Source organism: Pleurodeles waltl, chromosome 7 (genome assembly GCF_031143425.1).
Source record: "Pleurodeles waltl isolate 20211129_DDA chromosome 7, aPleWal1.hap1.20221129, whole genome shotgun sequence".
Lineage (NCBI taxonomy): Eukaryota > Metazoa > Chordata > Amphibia > Caudata > Salamandridae > Pleurodeles > Pleurodeles waltl.
The window spans coordinates 1,428,948,538-1,428,974,206 of record NC_090446.1 but is presented as its reverse complement, the minus strand read 5'-3'; positions in this window follow the sequence as shown (position 1 = coordinate 1,428,974,206).

The following is a 25,669-nucleotide window of genomic DNA, read 5'->3' as shown; positions in this document are numbered from 1 at the left end:
ATTGGTACCTGCAGCCTATTTGTGGCTCATGTTATTAGATGTAGCTGACAATTGGTTTCTGTGTATTGTTCTCAGACAGTGAGACAAAATTAAGGTAGGTGTTTCCAGGATGGCTACTCTGAGTTAAAGAAGGGCAGGGGCTATCACCGTTCACCCTTGCACATCACAAAGTCTGTGTCTGAGCACACACACAAAGGGCTTTGACTCCAGTCTACTGCAACCCTAGACAATCAGGAGCAAAGGCTGGGAGGGAGGAAATTCCAAGAACCTCTGAGTGGTGGAGACTTCTGGAAGATTCTCCTCTTTCAAAGTAGGCACCAGATACAAATATTGAACCTCTGGCCCCAACTCTTGAGATCACTACAGGGAGAAAGATTGTTCACTTATGAATTTCTCCCTGCTGACATGCTTTGCTGCCCATGGACTGATGTTTCTGCACCAGAGCCCTTCTGCTGTGAGCTGCCCAGCTGAAACAACCATCTCTCTGTGTCCTAGTATTCAAAGATCTCTAAGAGTCAGTCAGCTGACCTCCTGTTCTCAAGCTGCAGGGACATAGCAGGCTGTTCTGTGCCACGAATGTTTGATGCAGGACCACATTTCACCTAAACAGCTCCATAAACTTGAATCAGTATGATAAATCTTGAAGCCCACAATCGGCTCAGTGCTTCACACCCTCTTGCAACCCTGATGCAGGCAGGCAGGCGCATCACCTCAGCAGCTCCCCCAGCCTGTCCCAGTGTCATGCATCTTGATGCAGACAACCATCCCAGCTTGACGCAGCACTGTGCTTATCAAAGCACGTCCTCGCAAGCCCAAATGGCTTCACCAGCACCAGACGATGGTGCACGGATGCATTTCTAGACGAGCCTTTATAAGCCCCAGCCTCTTCCTCAGTGACAAAGCTGGACTTTGAACTGCAAGCTCCTACAGATTTTAACTGATGTCGCTGCACATTGCATCTTGGCGCAGGATCTCACATCATTAGCAATGGTCTCTCTATGCCAGCCAGCGCAACTCAACTTGAAGATTTCTCATTGCTCTGCAACCAGGAATTAAGGTACTCTTGTTTAGCAGGCCTAACTGGGTCCCTGTAGAAGGCCTGGGGTCAGTTGCTGTCAGCCTGAACATGTGACTTTGTCCCAGTCTGGCACAACCAAATATCCACAGTTGCCACTTTGTGCTTTTTGGAGCTATATTCACTGAAATCGTTCAAGCTGCGTATCTCTGGTTCAAATGATTAGACTTTTGTTGTTTTTAGTCTTGGCTAATTTATTACATTTCACTCTATATTTCTGTTTTGGTGTGGTATGTTTCTTGTGTTGTCTTTCACTTTATTACTGTTTGAAGTACTGAATGAATTATTTACACATTGTCTCTAAGTTAAGCCTGACTGATTTTGTGCTAAGCTACCAAAGGGTTAAGCATAGGTTAATTTGAGGTTGCTTGTGACTTCAACCTGACAGGGATTTTGGTTGCTGCTACAGCCCTGTTTCAGTCCAGTAACCCAATTTCTTACAATCAATGACCTCAAAGGCTGAGTTTAGATAGCAATACTTTTTCAAAATTTAAGGCTTTAGGACTTTTTGTGTTTGTGAGTTTATGTGTCTGTGTGGAGGTTAAGTGGCAAGTGGTAGCAGAGGCAGCTGTCAATAGGCACAATAGGCACAAGCCCTATGTCCCACATCCCAATTATTGTCCTCTTAGTTGGTCTTATGTTCCTCTGTGCCCAGATGCCTATTTCTCTGCACCCCTTTCTCATGTTTGTTTGTGCAAAGTTCAGTAGGAAATTATAAAATTGGGGAAACCAAACAGCATCTACTGTACACATAATATTCCTATTGCATTAACTTAATAGAGAGTTAAGTCCTAAATTTGTTTACACTGTGGTTAGAGAACGTGTTAACAACCATTCCCCACTGTCCATCAAGGGCAAATGTAAAGAAAATAGAGAGTCTGTGGAGCTTAAATTCTCTGATGTGGACCAATGTTAGTTTCATCATAGAATTTTTCTCCTGTGTAATTTATTTATCGGCTATGATCTAAATTATTGGCTCCATTATTTAAATTCAATTCTAATTCAACTTTTGTTCACAGATTCGTCATCCTCTATGCTTTGACACTGACACAAAAAACCCTGTCCTTAGCTTAAAATGATTTTATAGAAATGCTATAACTAGAGGGCGCAAATGATATGTAATATGGTCAGATCTCTATGGATTCCTTTGTAATATCCTAAGCCAGCATCCACTCCTCTGAAAAGTACCCTTACATTGTTCAGGAGCAAAATAGGTAGCAGATCATGTCTATCCTCCAAGTCACAAACAACAGCAGACTCGGGTGTCCTCTCCAAATAAGTGCTATTTAAGGTAGATCTTCGCTGCAATGTATGAAAGAAAGGCTTAATTTTACTAAATACTCGGAGGTGAGTATTATGGCTTCTAATCTTGCTTTAATAATATAGCAGCAGTCAAGAACTACGAATCGCGAAAGGCTTAGCAACAGCCTGGCCTAAGGGACAAAAAAAACATAACAATAGTGAGCACCAAAAAGGTAATCAAACTGACTATAGAGTACAAACTTTACTGCAAGCGGAGCCCTTTTCTTGTGCAAGAAGATTAGGATGAACCATAAAACAAAGGAAAAATTGAACAATAACTAGCAATGGCTAAAATAAACGATAAAGGTTCTTGGCAAAAGTTCATAGATAAGAAATTCGTAGAGAAATTCGGAGGATCTTGGAGATAAAATACCATGGAATCCTGAAGATGGATCCTGATGATGCCAGTGGCAATGCTTGATTCACTGTTAGGGAGGGAATAGAACAATATACATTAACAGTGATTGTGGTGGGATAATACTCGCCTCCGTGTCTTTAAAAAAATCAAGACTTTACTTCATTAATTAGGAAAATCTACATTTTATGTCAAGGCCGGTGGCTCCCATTATGCTAGTTTAAAACACATCAACCACAATTGAAGTTGCTGTCTGAACTGATTTACAGTAAAATGTTCTAAAAATGTTCTTGTTGGACCAGTCAACCAAGCAAGAATGTCCTCAAGTCTGCAACCTGCCCAAAAGGCTTTAGAAACCATAGCACCCCTGGAAGAGTGAGACCCAAACTGGGACATGTCAATACCAACTAAAGACATAGCCCATCTGACCAAGAGCCAGAGTACCAGAGGAAACTGGTTTGTAGGTTTATGAAAAGAAATCAGAAGTTGGTGGAGAGAAGACATTCTGAGGTTGATCGCAGTTTCTCATATTATTTTAACCCCTACGGTGCCTGGTACGAGCTGGTCTCACCCTCGGCCACGGTTCCTGTGTGCTGGGGACTAGACCAGCTTGTCCTGCACCAGGCCCAGGGGAGCAGAAACCCCACCAGACACCAGGGAAGATTTTTTTTTTTTAAAAGAGGGTGTGGGTACGGCCAGACCCCCACCCCAAATAAATAGGGACAAAGTTGTTCTGCTCACTGGTGGTCAGATGGGGCAATTATCCCCGATCTACTCCCCGGGGGGTGGGGGGGGGGCAGAAAGCCTACTAGATGCCAGGGAATTGAAAAAAAAATCAAAATAGTGGGCTGGTGGCTATCAACCAGTATGGGCATGGTTATGCCCCCACCCCAACTGAAGGGAATAGCAGTCTTTCAGCTTTCCCCTGCACACTAAAACATGTTATTCAACGGCAGGCAAGAGGACATTTGATTATTTTGGGTTTTGGTTTTACATTTGCGCCTGACTAACTCTCAAAATTGGCCCACTTGGAATGGTGAGGGCTGCATTTTTTGGACTTTGGGACACTGCCATGTAGAAAAATCCAAAAGACCCAGACACATCTGAAAACTAAATATCTGGGTGAGTCCAGGGTGGTGTGCTTCACATGCACCCTGTACCATTTTCTTACCCGCAATGCCCTGTAAACCACCAACTTTGCTGGAAATCACAAATTTTTCCCACATTTTTGTGATGGAACCTTCCGAAATCTGCAGGAATCCACAAAATTCCACCCACCAGCATTGTCACATCTATACCGATAACAATTCTGCCCCACTTGTCAGCCTAAAAATATTTTTTTTTCAAACTGCCCTTTTAGATCCGCTTTGGTTCCCCTCAATTTCGACATGTGTTTGACTCTTTCCTGTCACAGGCACTTGGCCCACCTACACAAGTGAGGTATCATTTTTATCGGGAGACAGAGGGGAACATTGGTTGGTAGGAAATTTGTCCCGGTGCACTGATCCCACACAGAAATGTGGGAAAATGTGATGTTTTTGCTAAATTTGAGCTTTGCTGAGGATTCTTGGGAAGACAACACTGGGGGATCCACGCAAGTCACACCTCCCTGGACTCCCTCGGGTGTCTAGTTTTCAGAAATATTTGGGTTTGGCAGGCTTCTCTATATGGCTGCTGAGTCCAGAACCAGAAACACAGATGCCCCTGCAAAAACAGGTAGTTTTGTATTTAATAATTTTGACGTGTCCAGATAGTGTTTTGGGGCACTTCCTTTCGTCGGCACTAGGCTTATCTATCCTAAATAAGTGAGGGACCATTTTTATCAGGAGACTTGGGGGAACGCTGGGTGGAAGGAAATTTGTGGCTCCTCTCAGATTCCAAAACTTTCTGTCACCCTAATATGAGGAAAAAGCGTTTTTTGGCCATATGTTGAGGTTTGCAAAGGATTCTGGGTAACAGAACCTTGTGAGAGACCCACAAGTTACCCAATCTTGGATTCCCCTAGGTGTCAAGTTTCCAAAAATGTATAAGTTTGGTAAGTTTCCCCAGGTGCCGGCTAAGCCAGAGGCCCAAATCCAGAGCTAGGCACTTTGCAAAAAACAGCTCCGTTTTCTTTAGGAAAATGTGATGTGTCCACGTTGTGGTTTTGGGGCATTTCCTGTTGTGGACACGAGGCCTACCTACACAAGTGAGGTACCATTTTTATCCGGAGACTTGGGGTAACGCTGGGTGAAGGACATTTTTGGCTCCTCTCAGATTCCAGACCTTTCTGTCACAGAAATGTGAGGAAAAAGTGTTTTCTGGCCATATTTTTAGGTCTGCAAAGGATTCTTATTAACAGAACATGGTGAGAACCCCACAAGTCATCCCATTCTGGATTCCCCTAGGTGTCTAGATTTTAAAAATGCACAGGTTTGGTAGGTTTCCCCAGGTGCCGCCTGAGCTAGAGATCAAAGTCCACAGCTAGTCACTTTCCAAACAACACGTCAGTTTTCAAGGTAAAAATGTGATGTTTCCATGTTGCGTTTCCGGTCACGGGCATTAGGCCTACCCACCCAAGTGAATTACCATTTTTATCGGGAGACCTGGGGGAACACAGGATAGCAAAACAGGTATTACTGACCCTTGTCTTTCTCTACATTTTTTCCTTCTAAATGTAAGACAGTGTGTAAAAAAGAAGTCTATTTGAGAAATGCCCTGTAATTCACATGCTAGTATGGGCACCCCAGAATTCAGAGATGTGCAAATACCCACTGCTTCTCATGACCTTATCTTGTGCCCATTTTGGAAATACAAAGGTTTCCTTGATATCTATTTTTCAGTCTTTACATTTCAGCAAATGAAATGCTGCATACCCAGTATACAATGAAAAACCCATTGCAAGGTACAGCTAATTTATTGGCTCTTGTGACCTAGGGTTCTTGATGAACCTACAAGCCCTATATATCCCTGCAACCTGCAGCATCCAGGAGATGTAGTGGTATATTGCTTTCAAAAATCTGACATCACAGGAAAAAGTTACAGGGTAAAACGTGGAGAAAAATTGCATTTTTTTACCTCAATTTCAATATTATTTTATTTCAGCTGTTATTGTCTGTAGGAAAACCTTATAGTATCTACACAAATGACCCCTTGCTGAATTTAGAATTTTTTCTACTTTTCAGAAATGTTTTGCTTTCCGGGATCCAGCATTGGTTTCATACCCATTTCCGTCACTAACTGGAAGGAGACTAAAAGCACAAAATATAGTAAAAATGGGGTATGTCCCAGTAAAATGCCAACATTGTGTTGAAAAGGGTGGTTTTCTGATTCAAGCTGGGAAGATGGTGATTTTAACTCCACAAATCCTTTGTTGATGCCTTTGTTGATGCCATTTTCAGGGACAAAACCACAAGCTTTATTTAAAAAATGGAAATCTGTGCTGTATTTTGGCTAATTTCTTGGTCTCCTTCAGGGGAACCCACAAAATATGGGTACCTCTAGAATCCATAGGATGTTGGATAAAAAAAACACAAATTTGGAGCGCGTAGCTGAAGTGGACAGAAATTTATTAGGGCCTAAGCACAAACTTCCCCAAATAGCAAAAAAAAGGCCTAGCACCTGAGGGGGGAAAAGGCCTGACAGTGAAGGGGTTAAACACAATCCAACACAAAGTTTGGGTTTGTTTGGAAGGTAAGGATACAAGTCAGTATGTAAATTGGTTTTAGTTTGTTTGTTAACATAAAACAGTACTCCAGTAGGAGTATACTGATGTGAAGACACAGCTAATGATTTGACATCTGATAATCGTTTAATAGAAATAAGCCATAACAACATAGTCAATTTTGCTGAAAGCATTGTCATCGATAGTTCTGCATTATTAGGCCAATAAATAAATAAATTCAATACCACAGTTACATCCCATAGTTGTGTATACTTTGGAGAAGGAGGTTTGGAAAGTGTAACTCCCTTCAATAGAAAACAGATTGATAGATGTTCTTCCACAGGTTTGCCATTGATACAAGGATTCATGGAGATTACTGATCTGTATAAATTGATGATTCTGTAGGACTTACCTGAACTAGCTTCTGCTGCTAGGAAATTAATGATATAGATTATATCCACTGAAAAGGGATTGATACATTTTTCCACACACCAGCTTGACCATAAAGCTCAGGAATATTTATAAACCTTAGTTGTTCCTGGGGCTCAAGTGGTGTTAATGAATTCTGAAGTTTCTGAAAATGCCATGTTGGGAAGACCTGACACTTTCCAAGCCGAGAGTGTTAGGGAATTGTTGATTACAAGGTTGTGGGGAGATCCTGATGGATCTAGAAGAAGATAAGGCATTGACGGAAGAAGGACTGGGAAGTCCATTGTTAGTTTGAGGAGAGGAGGAAACCAGACCTAAGATTGCCAGAAGGGGATCACTATGATCAAGGTTGCTTTTTGACATCTGACTTGGGCTGACACTTGATCATGATAAAAAGGGGAAAAGCATAATTGATTTTCGAGGACCAATCTTGTAAAAAAACATCTGTTGCTAGGGCTAGGGGATCTGGCTGCAACTGAAGAAGCATGGTAACTGGGAATTTAGGCAGGAACCAAAGAGAGCTGTGTTGAAGGGTCCCCATTTGATCAACAGAATTTGAAATATCGAGAGATGGAGTTTCCAAACGCTGGAGTCTTTGAGATGGTGAAAGTGTCATTCTGCAATGGAGTTTTGAGTACCTGGAAGATACTCTGCTTGGATAGAAATCTTGTTGGAGAGACAGAACTCCCTGGTCCTTTGCTAACTCTGGCAAAAGTATTGACTTGGTACCACTGATGTGATTGATGTAACAGACAGCAGAGACGTTGTCGATGAGAAGAATAGAACATTGTGCTTTGTGTTTTGCAAGGCTTTGATTGTGAAGGAACATGCAAGCATCTGTAAACAATCGATATGCAATTTGGAGTCCTCTAAGGACCATGTACCACCAGTTGACATTGTTCCACAACGGGTGCCCCAGTCCGTCTGGCTTGCATCTGATTCTAATACAAGATCAGGTGCCAAGGCAAAGCTTCTCCTGCCGTTCTAGGCATCTAAAAAGGCTTTCAAGTAAAGAATTATTTTTTTATTAAACTTACCTTTGAATTTGGAAGATGAAGGGTAGCGGTAGAGGAATCTATTAAGCAACATAGGAACTCTATTTGCTGACTGGGAATCAATATTGTTTTTTCCAAGTTTACCACAAAACTCAGATCTGAGAGAAGTGAGCATGTGAGTTGAAGATGGGAGTAAAGCATTGAACATTTTGGCTCATTGGGAGAATATCGTCTAAATATATTGTGAGTTTTATACCTAGAGAGCTGAGATGGGCAACTACGGGCTTCGTTACCTTTGTGGAACACCAGGAAGCCAAAGAAAGCCTGAAAGGAAAGGAAGAAAACTGATAGATTTTTCTCTGCCACTAGAACTGAAGAAATATCCTGTGATATGGATGAATGGGTATTGTGAGATAAGCCTCTTTTAGACCTTGGCCCTCATTACAACATTGGCGGTAAAAGCTGCTTACCGCCGTGCAGAAGACCGCCATCACACCGCCGCGGCCGTGGAACTCCGCCACCGCTATTATGACCCACAGCACGGAATACGCCAAAATTCTGACACCCACACAAGGCCGCTGCACCAAAGGTCAGTGATAAACTGGCAAAAACAAAACCTCCACCGTCACGCCAACAGAGATACGCCCACACTATCACGACACACAAATCCAAGCAGCGGTCTTTCAACCGTGGTATTCCATTGGCGGTACACACCGCCGAACTCAAAATACACATACACATACAAAACACAGCCACATTGGACAATTCAAAATACACACACCTGATACACATACACACACCACTCCCACACACTCAATACAATATAAAACACACACCCACATCACCCACAAACCCCTACGACCAAAAATCCAGAACGAAGGCCAGAGAGAGACACCACAAACAACTACCAAGCATCCACAGGCACACAATACCATCACCCACAGAACTTCCACGCACCTCACACAACACACCACTAAATATCACCCCACCTATCACCACACACACCACCCCACACATAACCCACCCCATGGCACAGCAAAGACACCCCAGGTTCTCGAAAGAGGAGCTCAGGATCATGGTGGAGGAAATCGTCCGGGTAGAGCCACAGCTATTCGGATCACAGGTGCAGCACACCTCCATTGATAGGAAGATGGAGCTATGGCAAAGAATCGTGGACAGGGTCAACGCAGTGGGACAGCACTCAAGAAATCGGGATGACATCAGGAAGAGGTGGAACGACCTACAGGGGAAGGTGCGTTCCATGGTCTCAATGCACCACCTTGAGGTTCAGTGGACTGGCGGCGGACCCCCACCTCCTCCCCCACAACTAACAACATGGGAGGAGCAGGTCTTGGTGATTCTGCATCCTGAGGGCCTTGAAGGAGTAGATGGAGGAATGGACTCTGGTAAGTCAAATCTTAACTATTACATCCCCCACCCTACCTGCATGCCATCACATACCCCCACCCTCACCTTCACCCCCATCACTCCTACTCCTCACAAATGTTCCACTATCACAACCCACACATCCCAACACCAAGCCCTGCATGCAACAACAAAGCATGGACACTCATCACCAAAGCATGGCCACTGCACATACCCATACACCCCCCTAAACCACCATCACACAAGGTCCTACACAGGAATGCAAGCACTGGGGTACACAGACACCCACCCATTGCACACCATGGCACACACAGATGTAATAAACATCCTTTTATACCCCTGCAGGACCCCTACCCAATGTCACCGGACAGGAGGGTCCACACATGTCCACACAACCAACAGAAGAGGCCCACAGTGATGACAGCAGCTCTGTCCAACTGGATCTAGATGACCAGTCCGGCCCATCGGGGACCTCTGGACAGTCAGTTCCCCTCACACAGTCACAGTCCACCACAGACCTTCCCCCCTCTGGAAACACCAGCACAGCACCCACCCAGCGGGCCCATACCTCTGTCCCCAGGACACGTCAATCAGCAGTGTGTCCACCGCTACAGGGAACCCAGGCTAACCCACCACCCCAACAACAACAGGGACCTGGGGGCAGTGGTAGTGGGCACACGGTCCAGGGGACGGAGGCCCAGGAAGACAGGGGAACTGGGAGGGCTGCTGTGTGACAGGGGAGGACAGGCCCAGGGAACCCACGCTCCACGAGGCCCTCTCCTCCATCATGGGAGCCTACCACCACTCCCAGGAGACCATGGCAACGGTACTGGACAAGTTTCAGGAGACACAGTGCCTGCAGGAGGAACAGTATTTGCTGCTTCAGGGAGGAACTCAGAACCATCAATTCCACCCTGGGAACCATTGTAGGGGTGCTGAAGGAAGTACTCAACAACAGGAGGGACACTGTGGCACAACAAGGGGCCCTTGACACTAGCATGGACGATGAACTGCCCACCACCTCCGCCGGCGCTAGTAGACAGGGGGCACCGCCACAGGACCACACCAGCACCCCACCCCCTGCAGAGGAAGAACCACCCCGCAAATGGTCCCTGAGATCCAGGACAAAGACAGAGAATGATGCCAATACCCCCGCCAAGAAATGAGACCACCCTGAATGTCATCCTTCTGTCCCACTTTGTCACCCTGTCTGTCCTTAAACTGCCCCAGCTCCACTTCCTATGCCCATTTGAGCAATGCACCTGTGAGACTAATAGACTGGACTCTGCCATGGACATTCCTCCACCATCGACCCACATCTGTGAAATCGTAAGGGAAAGTGACAACTTAGTGACCATACACTGGGTGAAAACGACAGACAGTAGAGAGGTAGTAGTGTTAAAGAACATGTAGTAGGCAGGTTTGTATTCTTACCTGTCTCTCACTGGAAATATTGCTGGATCACCGAGTTCCTGTGGTCCATGTCCTCTTCTTCTGCTTCCTCGTCTTCACTGTCCACAGGCTCCACAGCTGCAACAACACCGCCATCTGGACCATCCTCCTGCAGAAAAAGCACCTGTCGTCGCAAAGCTAAGTTGTGAAGCATACAGCAGGCCACGATGATCTGGCACACCTTCTTTGTGAGCAGAATAGGGTTCCACCTGTCATATGTAGGCACCTGAACTTGGCCTTCAGGAGGCCGAAGGTCTGCTCTATTATCTGCCGAGTTTTCCCATGGGCCTTACTGTAGCGTTCCTTTGCCCTTGTCCTGGGATTCCTCACTGAGGTCAGTAGCCATGACAGGTTGGGGTAGCCAGAGTCACCTGAAAATGGCGAGGGACAACTGTTAGACACACACTAACCTGTAGGGATATCACCAGACCCAGACAACTATTCCCACTGACTTGCTTGCAGGTGCTCACCTAATAGCCACACACAGTGCCTCTGGACTTGACCCATCACATAAGGGATGCTGTTATTCCGCAGGATGTAAGCATCATGCACTGAGCCAGGGAATTTGGCATTAACATGGGAGATGTACTGGTCTGCCAAACACACCATCTGCACATTCATGGAATGATAACTCTTCCGGTTTCTGTACACCTGTTCACTCCTGCGGGGGGTACCAAAGCCACATGTGTCCCATCACTGGCACCTTTGATGTTGGGGAAATGTCCCAGGGCATAGAAGTCTCCTTTCACTGTAGGCAAATCCTCCGCCTGAGGGAAAACGATATAGCTCTGCATGTGTTTCAGCAGGGCAGACAACACTCTGGACAACAAGTTGGAAACATAGGCTGGGACATCCCTGATGCTATGGCCACTGTTGTTTGAAATGACCCACTTGCAAGGAAATGGTGTACTGACAGCACCTGCACTTGAGGGGGATTCCTGTGGGATGGCAGATAGCTGACATCAGGTCTGGCTCCAACTGGGCACACAGTTCCTGGATTGTGGCACGGTCAAGCTTGTAGGTGATGATCACATGTCTTTCCTCCATTGTCGGAAGGTCCACCAGCAGTCTGTACACCGGAGGATGCCGCCATCTCCTCACATGTCCCAGCGGACAGTGCCTATGAAAGACAACAGCAAGCACAGAGTCAAACAACTCAGAGGTACGTAAACACAGTTTACACCGAACACAAATCATAATCCGATATTTAGCCTGTATGTGTGTTGAGGCTAGGCCTAGGTATGTGTGACGCAGTTAAAAATTAAGCCATGTGGTCCCCTGAAATGGCGGCTGCCTGACCTGTAAAGTGGGACAATGGGATGTGAGGTAACTGCGCTGGCGTTGTACATCGTCGCGGTAGGCGGTCGAAGACCGCAGTGCAATCCTGCATTGGTTAACATTGGACCCTATGGGTCCCAGAAGCCAATGACGATGTACGCCGGCGGTGACGGTACGCACCTCCGCAGGCGTGACCGCCATTTTCTATCTGTTCAATCACTCAATACCTGATCTTCGACATGAGAGGACCTACACTGCAAGTGCTGCTGGCTCTTGCGACTGGGGAAAGGGCCCCTGCCTTCACATCGGAGGAGTTCGAGAAACTCGTGGATGGGGTCCTCCCCCAGTACACACTACTCTACGGTCCTCCAGACAAACAGGGAAATACCCTGGGAGCATGCTGTATGGGCTATGCCTGTGTGGAGTAGGGTGGATGAAAAATGGGGAAGGGGAGATTGAGGCGTGCATGAAACGACGGTGAGTGCATGTGCATCATGGCAAATGTAGGGATGGGGCCAATGACTGTGATTGTGCATTTGGTAATAACTTTTCTTTTCCCCTTGTACAATTCATGTAGGTCAGCGCCCACCAGAAAAAAGATATTTGGCGTGCCATCGCCAAGGAAGTCTGGACCCTTGGGGTCTACCACAGACGGAGCACCCACTGCCGGAAAAGATGGGAGGACATGCGCCGCTGGAGCAAGAAGATGGCAGAGGCCCAGCTGCGGATGGCCTCCCAACGTGGGAGGGGTGCCCGTCGCACCATGACCCCCCTGATGTTTAGGATCCTGGCAGTGGCGTACCCGGAGTTGGATGGGTGCATAGGGGCATCACAGCAGCCACAAGGGGGTGACTACACTCTCATTCTGCTGATTTTACATGCAGTGGAGGTGTCTGAGTGGGGGAGGTGGGCTGTGGGTTTCCCTATGCCAGGGCGAGTTTAGGAGGCAAGGTCCCCTTGTGCTGGCAGAGCCTGTGGCACCCCACCCCACCCTACCTCTGTACAGTGCCAAGTGCACCTAGTAAGGCTCCTGTGAAATCGATGTGCGCATATGTCGTCCATAGCCTTGTAGGCCATGTCCCAGGGATTGAACAGTGGAGGCCAAGTGTGCGGAGTAGTGCAGGGGGCTTCTGTGTCTGTCGTGTCCCCCCCTTTTTGTGGTCTCCCTGTTCTTGTGTGCATTAGCATCATCAGGTGGAGGAGCAGTGGCAATGGAGCAGGAGGGAGCTGCATCCCACATGGCCCTGAAGGGGGAGACAATGGAGTCAGAAGCCACCAGTGGGACGGAGGGCGAGGGGAGCTCCACGGCGGGGACAGGAGCTGACACCAGTGACACGGACTTGTCCTCTGATGGGAGCTCCCTTGTCGTGGCGGCAACATCTGTGCCCCCCGCATATACAGGTACAGCCACCACCCCCCCACCATCACCACCCTCCCAGCAGCCCCTGAGACTTTGCCCCTTGCCTGCTCACCCGGGAGGGTGTCCACTACCTTTGACCCAGGCACCTCAGCCCTGCCCCAGTCACCCCTGCTACCCTCAGTGAGGAGGCCATTGACCTCCTCAGGTCCCTCACTGTTGGGCAGTCTACCATTTTGAATGCCATCCAGGGTGTTGAAAGGCAGTTGCAACAAACAAATGCATTCCTGGAGGGCATTCATTCTGGTCAGCCGGCCCTTCAGCGAGCTTTTCAGACTCTGGCCTCAGCACTGATGGCAGCCATTGTCCCTGTCTCTAGCCTCCCCCCTCCAACTTCCTCTACCCAGACCCAATCCCCTGTACCTCAACCTATCCCAAGCACACCTTCAGATCAGCATGCACACACCTCAACACACAAGGGAAGCTCAGGCAAACATAAGCACCACACATCCCACAGGCACTCACGCAAGCATCACACACATGCAGACACACCAACATCCACTGCCTCTACTGTGTCCCCTCCTCCTCGTCTCCTTCCTCCCTCCCAGACTTTTCTACACTCACACCTGCATGCACTACATCTACAGCCAATACTGCCATCACCACCCCCATTGCCATTCACACTTCCCCTGTGTCCTCTCCCAGTGTGTCTGTGACGCCACCTCCCAAGATACACAAACGCAGGCACACACCCACCCAACAGCCATCCACCTCACAACAGCCTCCAGCGCATGCACCTTCACCCAAAGTCAGTAACCCAACACCTCCTACAACCACAACCTCTTCCTCCACTCCCAAACCCCCTCCAGCTACCCATCCCAGTGTTTCAAAAAATAATTCTTGTCCAACCTTGACCTCTTTCCCACACCTCCCCCATCCCGTCTGCCTCCTAGGGCCTGACTCTCCAGGTCCCAAACTAGCACCTCAGCCACAACATCTCCAGGACCAGTGGTGCCTGTAGTCACCGGAATCTGGAGTGCCCGGCCACCAGGGCAGCCAGTGTGGCACGGAGCCACAGCACAGACAGTCCCCCACCTGTGAAGCATCAAAAGTTGGCCAGTGCCCGGCGGGAGAGGGGGAAGACTCCAGCCACCAAAGCCGCTCCCAGAGGTACAGGTGGGAGTGTGGAGTCAGCTGCGACACCTTCCAAGGTGGGGAAGGGCCACAAGCAAGTCAGCAGGTCTGGGAAGAGCAGCACGGCGGAGAAGACCGCCATCATCCCCGCTGCCCAGGAGCCCACGGCCATCATCCCTGCTGCCCAGGAGCCCACCGCCAGCACCTGTCCTGCTGCCCAAGAGGCCACCGCTAGCACCTGCCCTGCTTCCCAAGAGGCCATCGCCAGCACCTGCCCTGCTGCCCAAGAGGCCACCGCCAGCACCTGCCCTGCTGGGCCAGACAGGACCGCCTGCACCAGCCCGGCTGGGCCAGACAGGACCGCCAGCAGAAGCCCCGCTAGGCTAGACAGGACGGCCAGCACCAGCCCCGCTGGGCCTGACAGCACGGCCAGCACCATCCCCGCTGGGCCAAACAGGACCGCCAGCACCAGCCCCGCTGGGCCAGACAGGACCGCCAGCACCAGCCCCGCTGGGCCATGAAGTACCGCCAGCACCAGCCCCGCTAGGCCAGAGAGGACTGCCAGCACAAGCCCCGCTGGCCAGAGAGTACTGCCAGCACCAGTCCACTAGGCCATGAAGTACCGCCAGCAACTGAAGCACTGCAAAGGACACCGCCACAAGCACAGCTGAACAGGGCGCTGCCTCCACAAGCACCGTTGAACAGGGCACCACCACCACAAACACCGCTGGCCCATGACCGCCAAGGGCACTGAAGCTACTGAGTCCGTCACAAGCAGGATGAAGCACTTTGGGTACCGTCCCCCCTCCAGAACCAGTGGAGATTCACATCCACTACCTCAATCCTTAGCAGGATGAAGCACTCTGGGCACCATGCCCCCTCAAGAACCAGTGGAGAGATGCATCCACTACCTCAGTCCTTAGCAGGATGAAGCACTCTGGGCACCATGCCCCCTCCAGAACCAGTGGAGATTCACATCCACTACCTCAGTCCTTAGCAGGATGAAGCAGTCTGGGCACCATGCCCCCTCCAGAACCAGTGGAGAGATGCATCCACTACCTCAGTTCTCAGCAGGATGAAGCACTCTGGGCACCATGCCCCCTCCAGAACCAGTGGAGATTCACATCCACTACCTCAGTCCTTAGCAGGATGAAGCACTCTGGGCACTATGCCCCCTCAAGATCCAGTGGAGATTCACATCCACTACCTCAGTCCTTAGCAGGATGAAGCACTCTCGGCACCATGTCCCCTCCAGAACCAGTGGAGATTCACATCCACTACCTCAGTCCTTAGCAGGATGAAGCACTCTGGGCAACATGCCTCCTCCAGAACCAGTGGAGAGATGCATCCACTACCTCAGTCCTTAGCAGGATGAAGCACTCTGGGCACCATGCCCCCTCCAGAACCAGTGGAGATTCACATCCACTACCTCAGTCCTTAGCAGGATGAAGTACTCTGGGCACCATGCCCCCTCCAGAACCAGTGGAGACTGTCATCCACTTTTGAGACTTTGGCTTTGCACTCCCCAGGATGGAACAGTGGGAAACCCACCCACTGTAGAGACTTGAGAGACTGTGGCTTTACACTCCCCAGGATGGAACAGTGGGCAACCCACCCACTGTAGAGACTTGAGAGACTATGGCTTTGCACTCCCCAAGATGGAACAGTGGACAACCCACCCACTGTAGAGACTTGAGAGACTTTGGCTTTGCACTCCCCAGGATGGAACAGTGGGCAAACCACCCAATGTAGAGACTTGAGAGACTGTGGCTTTGCACTCCCCAGGAAGGAACAGTGGGCATGTGGCCCTCTCGTGGTTTTCGTGTCGTGCACTCAACCGGCTGAGGTGCCCCCCTTTCCCTCCCCCTGAGGTACCTGTTTTCTTGCTCTATGATGCCCCTGTAGTGTTCTCTCTGTCATGGTCGGGGATCTTGTGTGGGCCTCGCCCATACCGTGTGTGCCCAGTGTTCCACGGAGTGTATTGGAGCACTACCTGGACTACTAAGCTCGGTGTATCTTTTGTTTATAGTGTATATATTTTTTTTTGCGTACTTGATTTTAATATATTACAATGGTTACACTCATTTTCTTTTGTCTTTGCATTCTTCCAGTGGGTTTGGGGGTGTAACTATAATGTATCATGCTGTATTAGTGTGTGTGTTGTCGTGGGTGAGGGTGGGGTGGGGTATTGCGTGTTGCGTGTGTGTCCCTGTGTTTTCACTCCCCCCACCCCTGTGTCGTAGGTGCAGTACTCACAGTTGTCTTCGCTGCCGGCGTTCATGCTCCTGGTAGAGGAGCAAGAAGATAAGGGCTGGCAGGATCAGCAGCTCAGGTTCAATGGCGTCCGGATTCCTCGTGGGGTGTGTAGAGGTGAGCGTTTTCCCTTCGAAGTCCTGTTTCTGCCGTGTTTTTGTCCACGGTGAATCCGCCCCTGAAAAGGTGGCGGATTGGTAGGTTGTGATACTGTGGGCGGTACTTTGTCCTCCGCCTGTCTGTTGGCGGTGACCGCGTGTTGTTTGTTTGTACCACCGTGACGGTCGGAGTGTTAAAGTGGCTGTCTTTGTTGGCGGTTTCCGCCACGGTCGTAATTGCAATTTTTTTACCACCAGCCTGTTGGCGGTCTTACCGCCGCTTTAACACCATCCGCCAGGGTTGAAATGACCACCTTAGTCTTACCATCCAATCATATTATAGTAAAATATTTCTTTGCTGTATTATAGTTACCATTTTGAAATGGTGATATACCACAAGATGTTTGAACAGTCAGATATTGATCACTGGTCTCATCTCTTTCCTTTTCTTTTGTACAAGAAAGAGGGAACTTAAGAAACCCATGGGATCCAGACGAGAGAGTTGAATTACACTCTTTTGTAAAAGAGACTGAATTTCTAGTTATATGAGACTGGTCATTGTGATGAAAACTTTAGAGGAATAGGAAAGACATTTTGGAATGGAGGAGAATAGAATTCTATGAGGTATCATATTTAGAACCCAAGGATCTGTTGTAATCATTTGCTGTTTTGATAGAAAAAACTTGATGACAGCCCCCTAAGGAAAGGCCAGAAGATAGGCTTACCTTGGGGAATGTTGGACTTCAAGTTTTATTGTCCATCCCCTAGTCCTTTGAGGGTAGAACTGAGATTTGTACTCCTGGACACTGTAGGTCGTGTTGAAGGATTCTCTTGATTCCTGGTTGCAGTAGGCATGGCCAGTAAAGTGGCTCCTGACTCTATTGACCCATGCAAAAGCCTGTAGATTGAAGGCCTTCTTTAAGAATCGTTATGCCTTTTCAATAGACAAAAACATTGTCGGGGGCTAAGGTCTTTGATGAGTCCCCAAAGAGTTGACCTTCTGCTTGTATACCAGGTTCAGGAGTTGCTAGATTGGCGAGTCTCAGGTCCAACTTTAACAATAAACCTTTTGTTCTTTCATGAATAATAGTCAATAAACAAAAGGCCCTTTGAACCCATAGAGAGAGTTCTAAATGATTGATGCCCGTATTGTTCAATGTAGCTGATTCAGCCAAATCAAAAATACATGTGAGTGGGCCTACCACATTAAATAATTTATCCTGGCAGGTTGACCAGGCTTTGTCCCCCCCTTTTTGTGGTCTCCCTGTTCTTGTGTGCATTAGCATCATCAGGTGGAGGAGCAGTGGCAATGGAGCAGGAGGGAGCTGCATCCCACATGGCCCTGGAGGGGGAGACAACGGAGTCAGAAGCCACCAGTGGGACGGAGGGCGAGGGGAGCTCCACGGCGGGGACAGGAGCTGACACCAGTGACACGGACTTGTCCTCTGATGGGAGCTCCCTTGTCGTGGCGGCAACATCTGTGCCCCCCGCATATACAGGTACAGCCACCACCCCCCCACCATCACCGCCCTCCCAGCAGCCCCTGAGACTTTGCCCCTTGCCTGCTCACCCGGGAGGGTGTCCACTACCTTTGACCCAGGCACCTCAGCCCTGCCCCAGTCACCCCTGCTACCCTCAGTGAGGAGGCCATTGACCTCCTCAGGTCCCTCACTGTTGGGCAGTCTACCATTTTGAATGCCATCCAGGGTGTTGAAAGGCAGTTGCAACAAACAAATGCATTCCTGGAGGGCATTCATTCTGGTCAGCCGGCCCTTCAGCGAGCTTTTCAGACTCTGGCCTCAGCACTGATGGCAGCCATTGTCCCTGTCTCTAGCCTCCCCCCTCCAACTTCCTCTACCCAGACCCAATCCCCTGTACCTCAACCTATCCCAAGCACACCTTCAGATCAGCATGCACACACCTCAACACACAAGGGAAGCTCAGGCAAACATAAGCACCACACATCCCACAGGCACTCACGCAAGCATCACACACATGCAGACACACCAACATCCACTGCCTCTACTGTGTCCCCTCCTCCTCGTCTCCTTCCTCCCTCCCAGACTTTTCTACACTCACACCTGCATGCACTACATCTACAGCCAATACTGCCATCACCACCCCCATTGCCATTCACACTTCCCCTGTGTCCTCTCCCAGTGTGTCTGTGACGCCACCTCCCAAGATACACAAACGCAGGCACACACCCACCCAACAGCCATCCACCTCACAACAGCCTCCAGCGCATGCACCTTCACCCAAAGTCAGTAACCCAACACCTCCTACAACCACAACCTCTTCCTCCACTCCCAAACCCCCTCCAGCTACCCATCCCAGTGTTTCAAAAAATAATTCTTGTCCAACCTTGACCTCTTTCCCACACCTCCCCCATCCCGTCTGCCTCCTAGGGCCTGACTCTCCAGGTCCCAAACTAGCACCTCAGCCACAACATCTCCAGGACCAGTGGTGCCTGTAGTCACCGGAATCTGGAGTGCCCGGCCACCAGGGCAGCCAGTGTGGCACGGAGCCACAGCACAGACAGTCCCCCACCTGTGAAGCATCAAAAGTTGGCCAGTGCCCGGCGGGAGAGGGGGAAGACTCCAGCCACCAAAGCCGCTCCCAGAGGTACAGGTGGGAGTGTGGAGTCAGCTGCGACACCTTCCAAGGTGGGGAAGGGCCACAAGCAAGTCAGCAGGTCTGGGAAGAGCAGCACGGCGGAGAAGACCGCCATCATCCCCGCTGCCCAGGAGCCCACGGCCATCATCCCTGCTGCCCAGGAGCCCACCGCCAGCACCTGCCCTGCTGCCCAAGAGGCCACCGCTAGCACCTGCCCTGCTTCCCAAGAGGCCATCGCCAGCACCTGCCCTGCTGCCCAAGAGGCCACCGCCAGCACCTGCCCTGCTGGGCCAGACAGGACCGCCTGCACCAGCCCGGCTGGGCCAGACAGGACCGCCAGCAGAAGCCCCGCTAGGCTAGACAGGACGGCCAGCACCAGCCCCGCTGGGCCTGACAGCACGGCCAGCACCATCCCCGCTGGGCCAAACAGGACCGCCAGCACCAGCCCCGCTGGGCCAGACAGGACCGCCAGCACCAGCCCCGCTGGGCCATGAAGTACCGCCAGCACCAGCCCCGCTAGGCCAGAGAGGACTGCCAGCACAAGCCCCGCTGGCCAGAGAGTACTGCCAGCACCAGTCCACTAGGCCATGAAGTACCGCCAGCAACTGAAGCACTGCAAAGGACACCGCCACAAGCACAGCTGAACAGGGCGCTGCCTCCACAAGCACCGTTGAACAGGGCACCACCACCACAAACACCGCTGGCCCATGATCGCCAAGGGCACTGAAGCTACTGAGTCCGTCACAAGCAGGATGAAGCACTTTGGGTACCGTCCCCCCTCCAGAACCAGTGGAGATTCACATCCACTACCTCAATCCTAAGCAGGATGAAGCACTCTGGGCACCATGCCCCCTCAAGAACCAGTGGAGAGATGCATCCACTACCTCAGTCCTTAGCAGGATGAAGCACTCTGGGCACCATGCCCCCTCCAGAACCAGTGGAGATTCACATCCACTACCTCAGTCCTTAGCAGGATGAAGCAGTCTGGGCACCATGCCCCCTCCAGAACCAGTGGAGAGATGCATCCACTACCTCAGTTCTCAGCAGGATGAAGCACTCTGGGCACCATGCCCCCTCCAGAACCAGTGGAGATTCACATCCACTACCTCAGTCCTTAGCAGGATGAAGCACTCTGGGCACTATGCCCCCTCCAGATCCAGTGGAGATTCACATCCACTACCTCAGTCCTTAGCAGGATGAAGCACTCTCGGCACCATGTCCCCTCCAGAACCAGTGGAGATTCACATCCACTACCTCAGTCCTTAGCAGGATGAAGCACTCTGGGCAACATGCCTCCTCCAGAACCAGTGGAGAGATGCATCCACTACCTCAGTCCTTAGCAGGATGAAGCACTCTGGGCACCATGCCCCCTCCAGAACCAGTGGAGATTCACATCCACTACCTCAGTCCTTAGCAGGATGAAGTACTCTGGGCACCATGCCCCCTCCAGAACCAGTGGAGACTGTCATCCACTTTTGAGACTTTGGCTTTGCACTCCCCAGGATGGAACAGTGGGAAACCCACCCACTGTAGAGACTTGAGAGACTGTGGCTTTACACTCCCCAGGATGGAACAGTGGGCAACCCACCCACTGTAGAGACTTGAGAGACTATGGCTTTGCACTCCCCAAGATGGAACAGTGGACAACCCACCCACTGTAGAGACTTGAGAGACTTTGGCTTTGCACTCCCCAGGATGGAACAGTGGGCAAACCACCCAATGTAGAGACTTAAGAGACTGTGGCTTTGCACTCCCCAGGAAGGAACAGTGGGCATGTGGCCCTCTCGTGGTTTTCGTGTCGTGCACTCAACCGGCTGAGGTGCCCCCCTTTCCCTCCCCCTGAGGTACCTGTTTTCTTGCTCTATGATGCCCCTGTAGTGTTCTCTCTGTCATGGTCGGGGATCTTGTGTGGGCCTCGCCCATACCGTTTCGGCCCAGTGTTCCACGGAGTGTATTGGAGCACTACCTGGACTACTAAGCTCGGTGTATCTTTTGTTTATAGTGTATATATTTTTTTTTGCGTACTTGATTTTAATATATTACAATGGTTACACTCATTTTCTTTTGTCTTTGCATTCTTCCAGTGGGTTTGGGGGTGTAACTATAATGTATCATGCTGTATTAGTGTGTGTGTTGTCGTGGGTGAGGGTGGGGTGGGGTATTGCGTGTTGCGTGTGTGTCCCTGTGTTTTCACTCCCCCCACCCCTGTGTCGTAGGTGCAGTACTCACAGTTGTCTTCGCTGCCGGCGTTCATGCTCCTGGTAGAGGAGCAAGAAGATAAGGGCTGGCAGGATCAGCAGCTCAGGTTCAATGGCGTCCGGATTCCTCGTGGGGTGTGTAGAGGTGAGCGTTTTCCCTTTGAAGTCCTGTTTCTGCCGTGTTTTTGTCCACGGTGAATCCGCCCCTGAAAAGGTGGCGGATTGGTAGGTTGTGATACTGTGGGCGGTACTTTGTCCTCCGCCTGTCTGTTGGCGGTGACCGCGTGTTGTTTGTTTGTACCACCGTGACGGTCGGAGTGTTAAAGTGGCTGTCTTTGTTGGCGGTTTCCGCCACGGTCGTAATTGCAATTTTTTTACCACCAGCCTGTTGGCGGTCTTACCGCCGCTTTAACACCATCCGCCAGGGTTGAAATGACCACCTTAGTCTTACCATCCAATCATATTATAGTAAAATATTTCTTTGCTGTATTATAGTTACCATTTTGAAATGGTGATATACCACAAGATGTTTGAACAGTCAGAGATTGATCACTGGTCTCATCTCTTTCCTTTTCTTTTGTACAAGAAAGAGGGAACTTAAGAAACCCATGGGATCCAGACGAGAGAGTTGAATTACACTCTTTTGTAAAAGAGACTGAATTTCTAGTTATATGAGACTGGTCATTGTGATGAAAACTTTAGAGGAATAGGAAAGACATTTTGGAATGGAGGAGAATAGAATTCTATGAGGTATCATATTTAGAACCCAAGGATCTGTTGTAATCATTTGCTGTTTTGATAGAAAAAACTTGATGACAGCCCCCTAAGGAAAGGCCAGAAGATAGGCTTACCTTGGGGAATGTTGGACTTCAAGTTTTATTGTCCATCCCCTAGTCCTTTGAGGGTAGAACTGAGATTTGTACTCCTGGACACTGTAGGTCGTGTTGAAGGATTCTCTTGATTCCTGGTTGCAGTAGGCATGGCCAGTAAAGTGGCTCCTGACTCTATTGACCCATGCAAAAGCCTGTAGATTGAAGGCCTTCTTTAAGAATCGTTATGCCTTTTCAATAGACAAAAACATTGTCGGGGGCTAAGGTCTTTGATGAGTCCCCAAAGAGTTGACCTTCTGCTTGTATACCAGGTTCAGGAGTTGCTAGATTGGCGAGTCTCAGGTCCAACTTTAACAATAAACCTTTTGTTCTTTCATGAATAATAGTCAATAAACAAAAGGCCCTTTGAACCCATAGAGAGAGTTCTAAATGATTGATGCCCGTATTGTTCAATGTAGCTGATTCAGCCAAATCAAAAATACATGTGAGTGGGCCTACCACATTAAATAATTTATCCTGGCAGGTTGACCAGGCTTTGTCGACCCCTCTTTGTGGATCTTTTCCAAATACAGAGAAAAAAGTAGTTATGGATTGGTTGATAGAAGGAATAACAGTGGTGTTGTAAGGTAAAGAAGGTCTAAGGCACTTAGGCCCAAATTTATGCCAAAGTGGCTCAGCGCAGTGCTGCACCAAAAAATAGCAGCACTGTGCCACTTTTGAAACACCGGGATGCACCGTATTTACAGGAATACTGTGCATCCCTACATTTCCCCCTGCACCAGTGGCACATTAAGCTGCCTGGGCCAACGCAGGCACCCGTGCACCATAGTGCAAGGGTGTCTGTGTTGAAGGGATAACAAGTTTATTTGCAAGAAGGTGCCCCTTCCTGCACATAAACAATCTATAATGGCAATTTAGCACTTCTAAGGGTGCTGCAAAATGCAGCACACATAGACGTACCAAAGCATTCTTTATGAATGATTGTTTATGTGCAGGAAGGGACACTTTCCTGCACATAACCAATCATCCATGGCATTTTGCTTCTTCAATGTGTGCTGCAAAACGCAGCGTGGCTCTTTAATCAGTCCCTTAGATTTAAGTTCTGCTTGCATTTGTCTAATGGGAGGCAAAGGTGAGAAGAAATGTATTCTCCTACAAGGGTGGCTGGTAACCACTCCATAGAATTAGGGTGGTGAATAAGAGAATGGTCAAACATTAGAATCCTGTCAGAATCCATAATAGTGTTGGAAAGAAAGGGATCAGGGTTAAAACCTCACTGTTCTATTGAGCATCATCATTAGAGGTAACTTTCTTTTTTTAGGTAAAGATTTTAATTTATGTTTTCTGCTTTCCCCCCAGAGAATGGGCCAACAATGTCTTGGACATCATATTTATGGCAGTATTTTCATTGTTCTTAGACATTTTTTCCATTGAAGCCTTAAGGGCTTGCTCCACAGAAAACATTTCATTCTTGTTTATATGCTTCCCCATCGTCATTCTTGTCAGGCATTAAAGGGGAGCTATCAATTTCCATTTTTGAGAATTAAGAATTTGTCTGGTGAGGGTTTAATGAAGCCAGAAAGGAGAAAGTGGGAAAAAATGAAAGAATCACTCCCCTGAGGCATGTACTGCAACAACTGAAGTGCCAGTGAGTCAAGGGCTGCACCCTTCCTGATGAAGAGACGACGATGAATGAGTAAGCCGGAGAACAGAACCTGCAATGTAAGCAGTGAAGCAGGGAAGAAGAGCATGGCTGAGAAATGTGGAAGACAAAGTGGTGAGGTGTTGCAGTAGTTGAAACCGCTGCAGATGTGTGAGCCGTTATGAAAGGGAAATATCGGCACGAGTCCCGCTGAAAGGGGGAATAAGCAAGAGTTATGTCAAGGAGGCAGAACAAATGGAAGCACAGCGTGACTTAGATGGAATGAAAGGAAACATTCCAGGATTAAATTATCATTACCATGTAAATGAACAACACACACAAGTTAAAATACACTATAACCTGTATAAATAATGATTTCTAGAGAAAATAAGAGTACTTATCTTGACTACAAGATGCAAGAAAAGAGGACTGCTTGCAGTGAAGTGTGCACTCTATTGCCTGTTTGATTACCTTATTAGTGCTTACTATTGTTACATTCTTTTGTCCCATTAGCCAGCCTGCTGCTGAGCTTCTTGGTATTTGTAGTTCTTGACTGCTGCTATATTAATAAAGCAAGATTAGAAGGCATAATAGGAGCCTCTGTTCATGACATAAAATTCGTACACAGTGCCAATTCCAACTTGAAGCCCATTGTGGTGTTTTTCTCAGAAGACAACATATGTTTTGAGTTCAATCTGTACTCTCACAAAGTTCTGGTTGATAATTCCAAGTTTTGAGCATTACAAATCTGTATAAAAAAGGAAGAGAAATGTGCTAACATAAGCATTCACGTTTTGTTTTGGAAGAATAATTTATTATAGGGTTATGGCATAGCCACATCAAAATGATGCATAACTATGTAAACCTTACTCTTGTTTCCAGATCAACCTCAATGCCATCGCTCACAATGGGAAATAAGGACACTATTCTACTGGCGCTCCTCATGGGTGAGGATACGGTGATTCAAATGACCACAGAGTTTATCAGATGCCAAACCAAAAATTCACATTGCATGAAGAATATCTATTTATGTCTTCCATGTAAATTGTTTCACATATCTACCTAACACTGCATGATCACTTTCAGTGCACAGCCTACCAGTCCTGTGTTAGGAAATATATAAGCATGAGCTTGACTTAATTATGCTGATATTCTATTTGAGGTACTTTAGGAAGCCTATCCTCAGAGTTAACCATATCAAATATTACACCCTGAAAAAAGAAGATTCAAATAGAAAGGGGTTGGGTAGACACAGATCACTTAGCATCTGTTTGAAGATGCTAGTCCACCTTTCACTGTGGCGGCACATACCTGGCTTTGTATTTAAATGTGGGTATGGAGTATTCTGTTGGTAGATGCAGTGAGTGACTACACCTGCATGCTGGAGGTCGGCTGAGAGGACACTGGGACCATTTTCCACCACACTATTTGCACTATAGGGCACACTCCCCTACAGCTCCCTTGTCTCTGTGTGTACATTGGTGATACTGTACGGGCTCAAAAGTAGGGTTTCCTCATTTGTATTGCCCACTGTCCATGCCCTCATGCAATTGAGCAAGCTCCAGTTCATAGGTGCAGTTGCTAAAAATGTCCTCTGGCACATTCCATATTATAGAAGAGGCGGCA